Source organism: Erythranthe guttata, chromosome 2, assembly GCF_056151865.1.
Source record: "Erythranthe guttata isolate IM_541 chromosome 2, IM_541, whole genome shotgun sequence".
Taxonomy (NCBI): domain Eukaryota; kingdom Viridiplantae; phylum Streptophyta; class Magnoliopsida; order Lamiales; family Phrymaceae; genus Erythranthe; species Erythranthe guttata.
The window spans coordinates 10,716,583-10,732,857 of NC_142534.1; the positions used below are offsets into that span (position 1 = coordinate 10,716,583).

General features: G+C 41.0%; 1 pseudogene; it reads right to left on the reverse strand.

Annotated features, from left to right (window-relative positions):
• Positions 1-523: 523 nt before the first annotated feature.
• LOC148772314 (secreted RxLR effector protein 161-like) lies at positions 524-7,509 on the reverse strand (annotated as a pseudogene).
• Positions 7,510-16,275: the final 8,766 nt, after the last annotated feature.

Sequence of the window (16,275 nt, forward strand, 5' to 3'; positions counted from 1 at the left end):
GGGACGAACTAATCCGTCACAAGAAGTAAGATGGGAGACACTTATTGTGACGAAAATTAATTTTAGTGACAAAACAATAACTCTTATGTGACGAAATATTCGTCACGAAAGCGTCAACAGTTGTGACGAGTTGAATATTCGTCACACGCTATCCTGACGATACAGCATTTCGTCACCTAATGCCTTTCGCGACAGGCCTTACGCGGCGACCGCTGTGACGAAATCATTTGTCGGAAAAGGTTTTTTGTGACACAAATTTAAGCTTTCGTGACAATAATTTTCGTCACATAAAATTGTTTTTTTTGTAGTGATTGGTGGCGTAACCCTTCGACTAGGAATACGTTTAACAGTTATAATACTAAAGTAAATATCTCACGATCCTAACGATCAATTACTCGTACTTGTAATAACTGTAAGGACTATATCTATGCTTGTGACAAAGGGACAAAGATATGGAATGCAGTGTTTTTATCATTAATACGAAAAAGGTTTGTTTTTTACAATAATAAATGGAAAGACCACAACCACAAGTTGGCTTGTTGGTCACTTACTCTAACAATCTCTCACTTGACCTAAAGCCAACTACCCATGAATCGCAATCCCATCGACTCTCGATGTTTCTCGTGGACCGACCTTGGTAAAGGCTTCGTGAAGGGGTCTGCAACGTTCTCTTCCGAGGTGACTCGTTCTACTTTAACTTCACATCTATCAATGATCTCTCGGATCACATAATACTTCCTCAGAATATGCTTGGACTTCTAATGAGATCTCGGCTCCCTAGCTTGCGCCACGGCTCCGGTGTCATCACAACACAATGGTACTGGATCATTAGCATTAGGAATGACACCCAACTCTTGGATGAATTTCGTTATCCAAGTCCCTTCTTTTGCAGCTTCGGACGCTGCAATGTATTCCGCTTCGGTAGTAGAATCGGCAGTCGTGCTTTTCTTGGAACTCTTCCAACACACGGCACCACCATTAAGAGTGAATACAAATCCCGAGTTCGACTTTGAGTCGTCCACATCTGATTGAAAACTAGAGTCGGTAAAGCCCTCAAATTTCAACTCGGCACCCCCATAGACCAAAAATATATCCTTAGTCCTTCGTAAGTTCTTGAGGATATCTTTCACGGCCTTCCAGTAAGCTGGACCGGGGTTAGCCTGATATCGGCTTGTGACATTAACAGCATACGCGATATCGGGTCTAGTACATAGCATGCCATACATTATGCTTCCTACGGTAGGTTCAGGAGGTATATTAGTGGATTGTTGTATTGGTTCGATTACTTGTTCTTGCGCTTGAACATCACTTTGCGGTTCTTGAACTACTTCAAGTTCTATCATGATGCCTTTTCTATCGGATAGAAACTTCCTTTCCAAAAAGGTGGCATTTCTCGAAACAAACATCTTTGCTTCCTTGACATAATAGAATTCGTATCCCATTGAGTCTTCGGGATACCCCACAAAGTAGCACAAGTCGGATTTACTATCCAACTTGTCTCCCACTAATCGCTTCACATAAGCGGGACAACCCCATATCCTAATATGTTTGAAGTTGGGTTTCCGGGAATGCCAAAGTTCATATGGTGTGGATTTCACTGCTTTGGTGCTAACTCTATTCAGCAAATACGTGGCAATGCGAAGTGCATGACCCCACAAGTATGCCGGTAAGTTGGTGAACCCTATCATAGATCGAACCATATCTAATAAAGTTCTATTCCGATGTTCGGAAACTCCATTAAGTTGAGGAGTTCCAGGTGGAGTCCATTGAGATTGTATTCCATTCTCTTTTACATAGTCAATGAACTCGATGCTCAAGTATTCTCCACCACGATCGGATCGTAGCTTCTTAATACTTTGTCCGAGTTGCTTCTCTACTTCGTGTCTAAAATCTTTACACCTTTCAAATGTTTCGGACTTGTACTTCATCAAGTACACGTACCCATACCTAGAATAATCGTCGGTAAAGGTAGCGAAATAGTTGTATCCACCCTTCGCACTAACACTTAGTGGACCACATACGTCTGTATGGATCAAATCCAAAAGACCTTCGGCCCACTCCATTTTCCCTTTGTAGGGTGACTTGGTCATTTTCCCTTTAAGGCAAGATTCACAAGTTTGTAGTGATTTCACGTCCTCTAAAGAGAACAATCCTTCACTAACAAATTCGTTCATCCTTCTTAAAGAGACATGACCTAGTCTAGCATGCCAAAGTTGTACGCGGTTTTGATCTATCTCCTTACGTTTTGCTGATATAACATTAATAGGTATTTCACTTGGATTTAGTTCATACAAGTTGTTTAATAGTCGTCCCTTGCAAATCAAATTTTTATTCTTTTGTATAATGCAAATCGAATTTCCAAAAACAAAAGTAAAACCTTCAATATCTAATACATGAATAGAAATAAGGTTTCTAATGAGAGACGGAACAAATAAACAATCGTTCAAAACAATAGGAAAACTAGAATCCAAAACATTTAAGTAAATCGTGCCAATGGCTTCCGCAGCAACTCTTGCTCCATTCCCCATCGTTAGGTAGGTCTCACCCGCTCTAAGCTTTCTACTTCTTGTCATTAGCTACAAATCATTACATAAGTGTGAGCCACAGCCAGTATCCAAAAAGAAGTATTGACAGACAAATTTACGTCAATGAAATATGTACCATTTTCAGAACTTTTCTGCTTTAGGTAAGCCTTGCAGGTGCGGCGCCAATGTCCTTTCTTTCCACAATGATGGCAAGCATCATAAAATTGCTTGCTGACCTTTGCCTTGGGGCCCCCACTACCTTCACCCACTTCGAACTTGCTGTTCGGAAAGGGAACTCTTTCATTTCTCTTCTTTTGGGAAGAACTCTTCTTTCCAGAAGTAGCAGCAATGAGAACAGACTTCTCTTTCTCAATGGTGGACTAGAAACTGACCAACATGTTCATTAACTCATCTAAGGGAGGATCTAATTGTTCATGTTGAAGTTCACTATGAACGATTCATAGGAACTAGGAATAGACAAGAGGATCAAATCCAACGAGAGCTCGGCAGGGAGGGTGACATCGAGATTCACTAGCTTTTCAAGGAGAGTGATCATTATGAGACAGTGCTCGTGGACCGAAGTCCCTTCGCGCAGTCTCGCCGTGATCAACTCCTTTGTAGCAGCGTACCTTGATGCCCTAATATTCTCACTATACATGCTATCGAGATGAGCCTTGATATCGAAAGCATGTAAGTGAGACTCATATTTCCTCGCAAGAGTGGGCTCCATGGCGGCTATCATATAACACCTAGCATGAGTGTCATCTTTCTTCCATGCTTCATAAGTTTCCTTTTCAGCATCAGTCGTTGTGGCAGGCATAGTGGCAGGAAGTCTCTCGTTAAGAACATAGAGACGCCCCTCAACGGTTAACACAAGCTTAAGACTACGCAACCAATCTAGGTAATTAGGGCCATTGAGTTTATTGTCGAGGATTGACATTATGGGATTCTTAGACATGATTATCTGAGAGGTTTAGAGAAGAGGATTATTAGAGATTCGCATTAAATGAATTTTACAATCAAATGTTTGAACTTATGTTATTTAATTGTTCTCCCACTAATTTTATCGATTTCCACTTCCCTCTAGTAGACAAACGAGAAAACCGATTTTTCTTTAATGGGCTTTAGGTCCAATAGACAAATATAACCCGTAGTTAATCTAGCCCGATTATATTTGTCCAAAGGTAGATCACAATCAATCATATCCGTAGTATGACCCTAATTAATTTTATTCACACTTGATAATGACCTAAGTTAATCTCGCGAATTCAAAATCGTCGTGTGTCAAGTCTAACCTACCAATCAAAGATGCTCATAGAACTTGATTATGCCAAACTAATGCAGTCCCTAGTTAATCTAGCCGACCACGTTAATCTAGCATAACCCTTTCTATGGCTACCTTCATCGTTATGTCAATTGAATTACAACTAACTTTACCATAGCACTCCCCGCTAACACGGCTTACTGCACTACAGTAAAGGGCTACACATAACTCAACCGTTGGCAGAAGGAAATAAAAAATCAACAGATTGGTTTTTCTTTATAGCTTGAAATAATTCTTAATTAGATTAAGAATGAGGGATTTTATTAAAAAGTTCTATCTCATCAGAAGGTTCGGATTGGTCTATGCGATTCCTACATCTATGTTCTCTAAAGGTATATGAAAACGCATATTGTCCTAAGAGGATCATACGACCTAACTATATAATTAATTACATTAATTAATTATCGGGTTTTCAAAATAATTATAGTACCTCAACTAGCATAAATCATTCAAATAATGTTGAGGTACTAGTAATTAAGTTGAAGTATAATCAATATTATATGTGTGTTCCATTAATTTAAATCAGTTTAACAATTTAAATTAATTGACTAATCTAACACCTATTTACTAGAATAGATGATTGTTGATTCGATTATCTAATTGGGATTAATTGAAAATAATTTTTCGAAAATTAAAATCAATTTTTTTTAAGTTTACTTTTATAAATCTGAAATAATGTTTTTTTTTTCAGTGGACCGGTTCGGCCCGACCGGTCTGACCGGTTCGGACCGAAATGGTCCGGTTATGCCGCGTCCAGTTGAACCAAATCAGTGGGCCGGGTCAGTCGGACCGAGAACCGGTCGGACCGACCCGAATCCACGTGGATTCGGTCAATTGGATCGCACACAACCATCGAACCGGCCGGTTCGATCCGAACAAATTAAAAACCGACGTTTTAAAATAAATTTCAGATCCGATTTTCCAATTTTAAACAATTTTAAAGATGGAAAAATTCTAAACAATATTTCAAAAATATTTTAAACTTTGGAAAACTCCCAATTACATAATACAACAATTACTACTTTAATAAATCGAACATGCATCAAAATAAAAGCATATTAAAAACACAATTAATTGCGGAACGAGCTCTGATACCACTGTTGGGAATCGGACACGTGTACGCAGCGCAAAACAAAAAATTTATGCGAATTAAACGAATTTAAAACACATAAACACATGCCCGATAATTGAAAATAATTAATTGCGTACCTTTGCGCCTCCAGCTTAATTAAAAACAATATATATGCGCATTATTTAATCGAAATTAAATCAACTAGCATGCTCGCATTAAATTAAATTATCATGCTCGCAGTAAATAAACAATTTCATGTAGTCACATAAAATCATTCAACATACTTACTAAAGGAACATGCATATTTAATTTAAATGAAACTGAATCGAACGACAATGGATTCGAAACTTTACCTCTTGAAGCGTGAGGTAGGTGCACTAAACGAAGCTAGATTGCCACGAAAACCAATCCATGCAATCCGGGGCAGCAACGGCGAAGCGGCAGCAGTGGCGGTGCCAGCTACGGCGGCGCGTGTAGCTCACGCGCTGTCTTCGGGCGACGCGTGGAGGCGCGTGCGTCGTCGGCTCGGGGCTGCTCCTCGATTCTTCGATCTTCCTCCGCTCGGATTTCACCTCGTATACTTCGATCTACTAAAATGTGGCACTAGAAACGCAGTAGTTAGAATAAACGGAAGAATAAACAAAGAAAATAACTACCACGAATTAATCGGCCAAGGGGGAGGCCGATTCCGGCGAGTGTACGGCGACGGCGGCGCTGTTGGCTGCGGGGGGGAGATCGGCCGAGAGAGAGGGAGCGGCTAGGGTTAGTGTGTGAGTTGTATTTGTGCAAGACCTATAAATCAAATATTTATAGTGTCTTGTATAAAACCCTAACGGGCTTAAGTTGGACCGGGCCCAACATCTTAAGTTCGTTAGTTCTTTTACTCGCTCGTCTCTCTCAATTCGATGATCGGAAAATTGTAACAATTACATTTTCGGAATCATTATAATGCCCTCGTCATTACGATTCAGATGTAAGCTAACCGTGGGCCCACAAGCCTTTGTGGTCAAAACTCGTCCCTACAAGAACCTTTAGATATAGTTAACGTACAGTACGATCACTTCGATTCATATGTCCCGATTGAACTAGAGGCATTGGTTCATCGAGACATCCTTAGTAGTTCAATGACTGTGCGATCGTTCTAACTGTTGTAATCGTTACGTGCATGACTTAGAAAATCGAATTCTCTAATCATCACTTAGTCACCTCTGGCCAGAGACTTAGAGATTACAAACTATGAGAACACACAAGACATCCAAGACTATTCTAGCGATCGAATCCCCGACTACAATGCACAGACCTCCCACTAGATTTCGGAGTGCAAGAACACTGGCCCTTGGGGTGGTCCTCGGTGGAACTCAGGGACAGGTCACGATACAGCTAGTCCTCTAGTGAAGTCACGGTGATGTCTAGGTCATAAGGACTAATGGTGTACAACTATACCATAGATATCTCTACTCGATTATTGAGAACCACTTAGAGATTTCTAGGGTGAGGGAGTTCAGTGAACTCGTCAACTTACGAGCACCCACTTATGCATACCGATATTACAATATTGTTTACTAATGAGATGTAGTACACATACACTAAGTGCTAGTCTCTTAATGGGAAAGGCCGATATCCTCATTGGTGGCGTAACCCTTCGACTAGGAACACGTTTAACAGTTATAATACTAAAGTAAACATCTCACGATCCTAACGATCAATTACTCGTACTTGTAATAACTGTAAGGACTATATCTATGCTTGTGACAAAGGAACAAAGATACAGAATGCCAAGGTCTTTTTATCATTAATACGAAAAATGTTTGTTTATTACAATAATCAATGGAAAGAACACAGCCACAAGTTGGCTTGTTGGTCACCTACTCTAACAATCTCCCACTTGACCTAAAGCCAACTACCCATGAATCGCAATCCCATCGACTCTCGATGTTTCTGATGGACCGGCCTTGGTAAAGGCTTCGTGAAGGGGTCTGCAACGTTCTCTTCCGAGAAGACTCGTTCTACTTTTACTTCACCTCTATCAATGATCTCTCGGATCACATGATAATTCCTCAGAATATGCTTGGACTTCTGGTGAGATCTCGGCTCCTTAGCTTGCGCCACGCCTCTGGTGTTATCATAGTACAATGGTACTGGATCATAAGCATTAGGAATGATACCCAACTCTTGGATGAATTTGCTCATCCAAGTCCCTTCTTTTGCAGCTTCGGACCCTGCAATGTATTCCGTTTCGGTAGTAGAATCGGCAGTCGTGCTTTGCTTGGAACTCTTCCAACACACGGCACCACCATTAAGAGTGAATATAAATCCCGAGTTCGACTTTGAGTCGTCCAAACCCGTTTGAAAACTAGAGTCGGTAAAGCCCTCTAATTTCAACTCGGCACCTCCATAGACCAGGCCAAAAATATATCCTTAGTCATTTGTAAGTTCTTGTGGATATCTTTCACAGCCTTCCAGTGAGCTGGACTGGGGTAAGACTGATATCTGCTTGTGACACTCACAGCATACGCGATATTGGTTCTTGTACATATCATGCCATACATTATGCTTCCTACGGTAGAAGCATAAGGCGTCCTTTTCATCTCCTCGATTTCGCTAGGTGTCTGAGGACACATAGATTTCGAGAGACGAACCCCATGGGACATTGGCAAGAATCCCTTCTTGGATTCTTCCATGCTAAACCATTTCATAACGGTGTCTATGTACAGACTTTGGGATAAGCCAAGCATCTTTCTTGCTCTATCTCTATAGATGCTTATTCCCAATACATAAGATGCTTCTCCCAAATCCTTCATTGAGAAACGTGTGGACAACCATGCTTTCGTTTGTTGCAACATTCCTACGTCATTCCCAATGAGTAGAATGTCATCAACATAAAGCACTAAAAATATCACTGCCCTCCCACTAACCTTCTTGTATACACAAGGTTCCTCCGGATTCTTCTCAAAATCAAACTCTTTGATAGTTGAGTCGAACCTAATGTTCCAACTACGGGATGCTTGTTTCAATCCATAAATAGATCGCCGGAGCTTGCAAACCTTTTGCTCACTTCTAGAAGATATGAAGCCTTCCGGTTGTGCCATGTAAATTTCTTCCTCAATGTCTCCATTAAGGAAAGCGGTCTTCACATCCATTTGCCATATCTCGTAGTCGTACCACGCAGCTATGGCCAGCAAAATCCTAATGGACTTCAGCATCGCGACTGGTGAAAAGGTTTCCTCATAGTCAACACCTTGCCTTTGAGTATATCCTTTCGCTACCAATCTAGCTTTATAGGTCGATACCTTTCCATCCACTCCAATTTTCTTCTTACAGATCCACTTGCAGCCTATGGGAACTATTCCCGTAGGTGGATCTACCAAGGTCTACACCTTGTTGGAGTACATGGAATCCATTTCGGATTTCATGTCAGTTAGCCAATGTCCCATGTCCGCATCCGAAACGGCCTCATTGTATGTTCTTGGATCTTTTCCAAGATCAACATGATCTTCATCATTTTCGAGGAGGAATAACCTATCCGGCATTTTCCGAACTCTTTCGGATCTACGTACCGTAGGTTCAGGAGGTATATTAGTGGATTGTTGTATTGGTTCGATTACTTGTTCTTGCTCTTGAACTTCACTTTGCGGTTCTTGAACTACTTCAAGTTCCATTTGCTTAAGTTCCCAATAAAAGTGAGCAACAAGAGAGAGCATAATTCTAATAGTGGTGAATCTCATAACAAGAGTAAATGTTTCATTATAATCAATGCCTTCCCTGTGTGTAAAACCTTTAACTACAAGTTTAGCTTTATATCTCACATAATCAATTTCATGCTAGACCTTAAAGAGCCATCTACATTCAATCAAAGAGCACTAAGCAGGTTAATGAACAAGAATCCAAGTATGATTGACATTTAATGATTTAATTTCCTCTTTCATAGTAGAAAATGATTTACCAGATTCAACAGATTTTAAAGCATCTTTGTAGCACTTAGATTCATTTCCATCCAAGGAATGAAACACATTAAACACATATGAAGCAAGCTAAAAATCATCAAAATGGCGAGGTCTCCTAATTTCTCTTCTAGGCCTATCCCTAGCAAGTTGATAGACATGCAAATCATCAATATCAGGCAAATTAGACCCAACATTCTAGCCAAACACATTTTCAGGCTGAACATATGATTCACCATGATTTTTTTCCTCCTTTTCATCTAATTCCAGGGAGGATTTCTCCACTTCACTACAAGTAGCAGTAGGTACAAGAAATGAAGGCACAAGATGATATGGAAATTCATTCTCATTGAACACAATGTTTCTACTAATGATAGTTTTATAACCATGCTCAATTTTTAGCCAACACCTATACTCTTTAACACCTTCTGCATAAACCATTAAAAACACATTTTACATATCTAGGTTCAAATTTATCAGTTCTCCGATGCACAAACGCAGGGCAGCCAAACACCCTCAAATTAGATAGATCAACACGTTTTTTAGACCACACAGTTTCAGGAACACTACCAGACAAAGGCAGAGAAGCAGATCTATTTATCACATAAGCTGCAGTTAAAACAACTTCACCCAAAAAACACCATTGGGAAACCAAATGAATGCAACATGTGTTGGGTTTCGGGCACGCATACGCAGCGGAAAACAAAAATTTGTGCGAATTAAACGAGTTTAAAACGCACATAGTACATGCCCATTAAATGAAACCAATTAATTGCGTACCTTTGCGCTTCCAGCGAAATTAAAAACAACATACATGCTAATAAATTTAACCGAATTTAAATCAATTAACATGCTCGCGTTTAAACCAAATAACATGCTTGCAACGATTTGATCGATTACACATAATCACATAAAATAATACGAAACAAACATGAATACATAGGTTTAAACAAAACTCAAAACGAAACTAGGGTTTCGTGTATTTACCTCTTGAAGCGTGAGGTAGGGGCGATTAGCACGTCGTGATTACTACGGAAAGCAATCCGTAGAATCGGGGCAGCAATTGGAGCAGCAGCAGCGGCGGTGTACGGCCACGGCGGCGCGTGAGCTTCACGCGCAGAGAAGATGGCTAGCTGCTCTTCCCACTCCTATTGATCCAACCTGTTTGCTGATCTGAAATTACAGCCTTGCTCCGACTTCAGTATCTCCATGCGTATTTACTGGATGAACAATTACTTATGGATGATGGTAGATTTATGAGTCGTGAAGCTGCTGTCAAAATTTCACGTCCATCGGATGACCGGTTGATTTATGGCGAATTTTCTCGGTGGGCAGCGCAGAAAATCCGAGAGCAGTTTTTCGGAATTGCCTTCTCGCATCTTCGATTCTTCGATCTTCCTCCTCTTGGATTTCACCTCGTATACTTCGATCTACTAAACACGTGGCACTAGACACGTAATAGTCAGAATAACGGAAGAAAAGAAAGAAGGAAAGGAATACCGAAAGAGATCGGCCAACGGGTGGCCGATTCCGGCGACGGCGCGGTGGTGGTGGCCGTGGGAGAGGGTGGCTGATCGAGAGAGGCAGCGGCTAGGGATATGAACGTGTGTTCTCTTAGTTGTGTGTGTGCAAGACCTATAAATCAAGTATTTATATATCTTGCATAAAACCCTAACGGGCTTAAGTTGGACCGGGCCCAACAGCTTAAGCTCGTTAGTTCTTTTACTCGCTCGTCTCTCTCAATTCAATGATCGGAAAATTGCAACAATTACATTTTCGGAATCATTATAATATCCTCGTCATTACGAGTGTCAACTCTCATTTTCCAACTTTCCAAAAGTGGAAACCCTAGTTCAGTGCACTTTCTAAATTTGGAAACTTCCCGATTTAGAAAGTTCATTAACACGTTCGCCTATTATTTCCCTTTTCTTATTCTCATTCATAATTCCAAATTACGAATGTTGGACTCAATCATATTGACTTCCAATCATGCAAAGATAAACTATTTTATCTCTGACCGTTTATTCAAAGATCTCATGTGCACGAGCAGTGTGACCCTCGATGGTTCAGGTGTAAGCTAGCCGTGGGCCCACAACCCTTTGTGGTCAAAACACGTCCCCTTAGAGTTACGATTAAGATGAAACTCGTTTCACCTTAATCACCCAACGAATCAAGATTGGCGTCTAGCAACTACGCGTCATGATTCCCTAGATACAAATGAAGTGCCTGCAAGAACCTTCAGATATAGTTAACGTACAGTACGGTCCCTTCGATTCATATGTCCCGATCGAACTAGAGGCATTGGTTCATCGAGACCTCTTTATATGTTCGATGACGGTGCGATCGTTCCAAGTGTTGTAATCCTTACGTGCATGACTTAGAGAATCGAATTCTCTAATCATGACTCACTCAGCTCTGGCCAGAGACTTAGAATGATTACAAACTTTCAGAACACACAGGACATCCAAGACTATTCTAGCGATCGAATCCCCGACTACAATGCACAGACCTCCCACTAGATTTCGGACTGCACGAACACTGGCCCTTGGGATGGTCCTCGGTGGAACTCAGGGACAGGTCACGATACAGCTGGTCCTCTAGTGAAGTCACGGTGATGTCTAGGTCATAAGGACTAATGGTGTACAACTATACCATAGATATCTCTACTCGATTATTGGGAACCACTTAGAGATTTCTAGGGTGAGGGAGTTCAGTGAACTCGTCAACTTACGAGCACCCACTTATGCATGCCGATATCACAATACCGTTTACTGATGAGATGCAGTACACATACACTAAGTGCTAGTCTCTTAATGGGAAAGGCCGATATCCTCATTAGTGGCGTAACCCTTCGACTAGGAACACGTTTAACAGTTATAATACTTGAGTAAATATCTCACGATCCTAACGATCAATTACTAGTACTTGTAATAACTGTAAGGACTATATCTATGCTTGTGACAAAGGGACAAAGATATAGAATGCCAAGGTGTTTTATCATTAATACGAATAAAGGTTCGTTTATTACCATAATAAATACGAAAGACCACAGCCAAAAGTTGGCTTGTTGGTCACCTACTCTAACAATCTCCCACTTGACCTAAAGCCAACTACCCATGAATCGCAATCCCATCGACTCTCGATGTTTCTCATGGACCGATCTCGGTAAAGACTTCGTAAAGGGGTCTGCAACGTTCTCTTCCGAGGTGACTCGTTCTACTTTAACTTCACCTCTATCAATGATCTCTCGGATCACATGATACTTTCTCAGAATATGCTTCGACTTCTGATGAGATCTCGGCTCCCTAGCTTGCGCCAATGCTCCGGTGTTATCACAGTACAACGGTACTGGATCACTAGCACAAGGAACGACACCCAACTCTTGGATGAACTTCCTTATCCAAGTCCCATCTTTTGCAGTTTCGGACGCTGCAATGTATTCCGCTTCGGTAGTGGAATCGGCCGTTGTGCTTTGCTTGGAACTCTTCCAACACACGACACCACCATTAAGCGTGAATATAAATCCAGAATTCGACTTTGAGTCGTCCACATCCGATTGAAAACTAGAGTCAGTAAAACCCTCTAATTTCAACTCGGCACCCCCATAGACCAAAAATATATCCTTAGTTCTTCGCAAGTACTTGAGAATATCTTTCACGGCTTTCCAGTGAGCCGGGCCGGGGTTAGATTGATATCTGCTTGTGACACTCACAGCATACGCAATATCGGGTCTCGTACATAGCATGCCATACATTGTGCTTCCCATGGCAGAAGCATAAGACGTCCTTTTCATCTCCTCGATTTCACTAGGTGTTTGCGGACACATAGATTTCGAGAGACGAACCCCATGGGACATTGGCAAGAATCCCTTCTTGGATTCTTCCATGCTAAACCGTTTCATAACGGTGTCTATGTACAGGCTTTGGGATAAGCCAAGCATCTTCCTTGCTCTATCTCTATAGATGCGTATTCCCAATACGTAAGATGTTTCTCCCAAATCCTTCATTGAGAAACGTGTGGACAACCATGCTTTCGCTTGTTGCAGCATTCCTACGTCATTCCCAATGAGTAGAATGTTATCAACGTAAAGCACTAAAAATATCACTGCCCTCCCACTAACCTTCTTGTATACACAAGGTTCCTCCGGATTCTTCTCAAAATCAAACTCTTTGATAGTTGAGTCTAACCTAATGTTCCAACTACGGGATGCTTGCTTCAATCCATAAATGGACCGCAGGAGCTTGCAAACCTTTTGCTCACTTCCAGAAGATATGAAGCCTTCCGGCTGCGCCATGTAAATTTCTTCCTCAATATCTCCATTAAGGAAGGCGGTCTTCACATCCATTTGCCATATCTCGTAGTCGTACCACGCAGCTATGGCCAGCAAAATCCTAATGGACTTCAGCATCGCGACTAGCGAAAAGGTTTCCTCATAGTCAACACCTTGCCTTTGAGTGTATCCTTTTGCTACCAATCTAGCTTTATAGGTCGATACCTTTCCATCCACTCCAATTTTCTTCTTATAGATCCACTTGCAGCCTATAGGAACAATTCCTTTAGGTGGATCTACCAAGGTCCATACCTTGTTGGAGTACATGGAGTCCATTTCAGATTTCATGGCAGTTAGCCAATGTCCCATGTCCGCATCCGATACGGCCTCATTGTATGTTCTTGGATCTTGTCCAAGATCAACATGATCTTCATCATTTTCGAGGAAGAATAACCTATCCGGCATTTTCCGAACTCTTTCGGATCTACGTACCGTAGGTTCAGGAGGTATATTAGTGGTTTGTTGTATTGGTTCGATTGCTTGTTTTTGCGTTTGAACTTCATTTTGTGGTTCTTGAACTACTTCAAGTTCTATCATGCTGCCCTTTCTATCGGATAGAAACTCCCTTTCCAAAAAGGTGGCATTTCTCGAAACAAACGTCTTTGCTTCTTTGACATAGTAGAACTCGTATCCCATCGAGTCTTCGGGATACCCCACAAAATAGCACAAGTCGGATTTACTATCCAACTTATCGCCCACTAATCGCTTCACATAAGCGGGACAACCCCATATCCTAATATGTTTGTAGTTGGGTTTCCGGGAATGCCAAAGTTCATAAGGTGTGGATTTAACTGCTTTGGTGTTAACTCTATTCAGCAAATACGCGGCAGTACGAAGTGCATGACCCCACAAGTATGCCGGTAAGTTTGTGAACCCCATCATTGATCGAACCATATCTAATAAAGTTCGATTCCGACGTTCGGAGACTCCATTAAGTTGAGGAGTTCCCGGTGGAGTCCATTGGGATTGTATCCCATTCTCTTTTAGATAGTCAATGAACTCGATGCTCAAGTATTCTCCACCACGATCGGATCGTAGCTTCTTAATACTTCGTCCGAGTTGCTTTTCCACTTCGTGTCTAAAATCCTTGAACTTTTCAAATGTTTCAGACTTGTACTTCATCAAGTACACATACCCATACCTAGAATAATCGTCGGTAAAGGTAGCGAAGTAGTTATATCCACCCTTCGCACTAACACTTAGTGGACCACATACGTCTGTATGGATCAAATCCAAAAGACCCTCGGCTCGTTCCATTTTCCCTTTGTAGGGTGACTTGGTCATTTTCCCTTTAAGGCAAGATTCACAAGTTTGTAGTGATTTCACGTCCTCCAAAGAGAACAATCCTTCACTGACAAAATCGTTCATCCTTCTTAAAGAGACATGACCTAGTCTAGCGTGCCAAAGTTGTGCGGGGTTTTGACCTATCTCCTTACGTTTTGCTGAATTTCGCCTTAGGGGCCCCCACTACCTTCACCCACTTCGAACTTGCTGTTTGGAAAGGGAACTCTTTCATTTCTCTTCTTTTGGAAAGAACTCTTCTTTCCAGAAGTAGCAGCAATGAGAACAGACTTCTCTTTCTTAATGGTGGACTCGAAGCTGACCAACATGTTCATTAACTCATCCAAGGGAGGATCTAGTTTGTTCATGTTGAAGTTCACTATGAACGATTCATAGGAACTAGGAAGAGACAACAGGATCAAATCCAACGAGAGCTCGGCCGGGAGGGTGACATCGAGATGCACTAGCTTTTCAAGGAGAGTGATCATTTTGAGACAGTGCTCGTGGACCGAAGTCCCTTCGCGCAGTCTCGCTGTGATCAACTCCTTTGTAGCAATGTACCTCGATGCCCTAATATTCTCACTATACATGCTATCGAGATGAGCCTTTATATCGAAAGCATGCATGTGAGACTCATATTTTCTCGCAAGCGCGGGCTCCATGGCGGCTATCATATAGCACCTAGCATGTGTGTCATCTTTCTTCCAAGCTTCATAAGTTTCCTTTTCAGCACCAGTCGCTGTGGCAGGTACAGTGGCGGGAAGTCTCTCGTTCAAAACATAGAGACGCCCCTCAACGGTTAGCACAAGCTTAAGACTACGCAACCAATCCAGGTAATTAGGGCCATTGAGTTTATTGTCGAGGATTGACATTATGGGATTCTTAGACATGATTATCTGAGAGGTATAGGGAAGAGGATTATTAGAGATTCGCGTTAAATGATTGTTACAATTAAATGTTTGGCCTTATGTTATTTAATTGTTCTCCCACTAATTTTATCGAGTTCCACTTCCCTCTAGTAGACAAACGAGAAAACTGATTTTTCTTAATGGGCTTTAGGTCCAATAGACAAATATAACCCGTAGTTAATCTAGCCCGATTATATTTGCCCAAAGGTAGATCACAATCAATCATATCCACAATATGACCCTAAATTAATTTTCCTCACACTTGATAATGACCTAAGTTAATCTCGCGAATATCAAAATCGTCGTGTGTCATGTCTAACCTACCAATCAAAGATGCTCATAGAACTCGATTATGCCAAACTAATGCAGTCCCTAGTTAATCTAGCCGACCACGTTAATTCAACATAACCCTTTTCTATGGCTACCTTCATCACTATGTCAATTGAATTACAACTTACTCTACCATAGCACTCCCCGCTAACACGGCTTACTGCACTATAGTAAAGGGCTACACATAATCCAACCGTTGGCAGAAGGAAAGAAATAACTCAACAGATTGGGTTTTTCTTTATAGCTTGAAATGATTCTTAATTAAATTAAGAATGAGGGATTTTATTTAAAAGTTTTATCTCATCAGAAGGTTTTGGATTGGTCTATGTGATTCCTACATCTATGTTCTCTAAAGGTATATGGAAGCGCATATTGTCCTAAGAGGAACATACGACCTAATTTCATAATTAATTACATTAATTAATTATCGAGTTTTTCAAAATAATTATAGAACCTCAACTAGCATAAATCATTCAAATAATGTTGAGGTACTACTAATTAAGTTGAACTTATAATCAATATTATATATGTGTTCTATTAATTGAAATCAATTTAACAATTTAA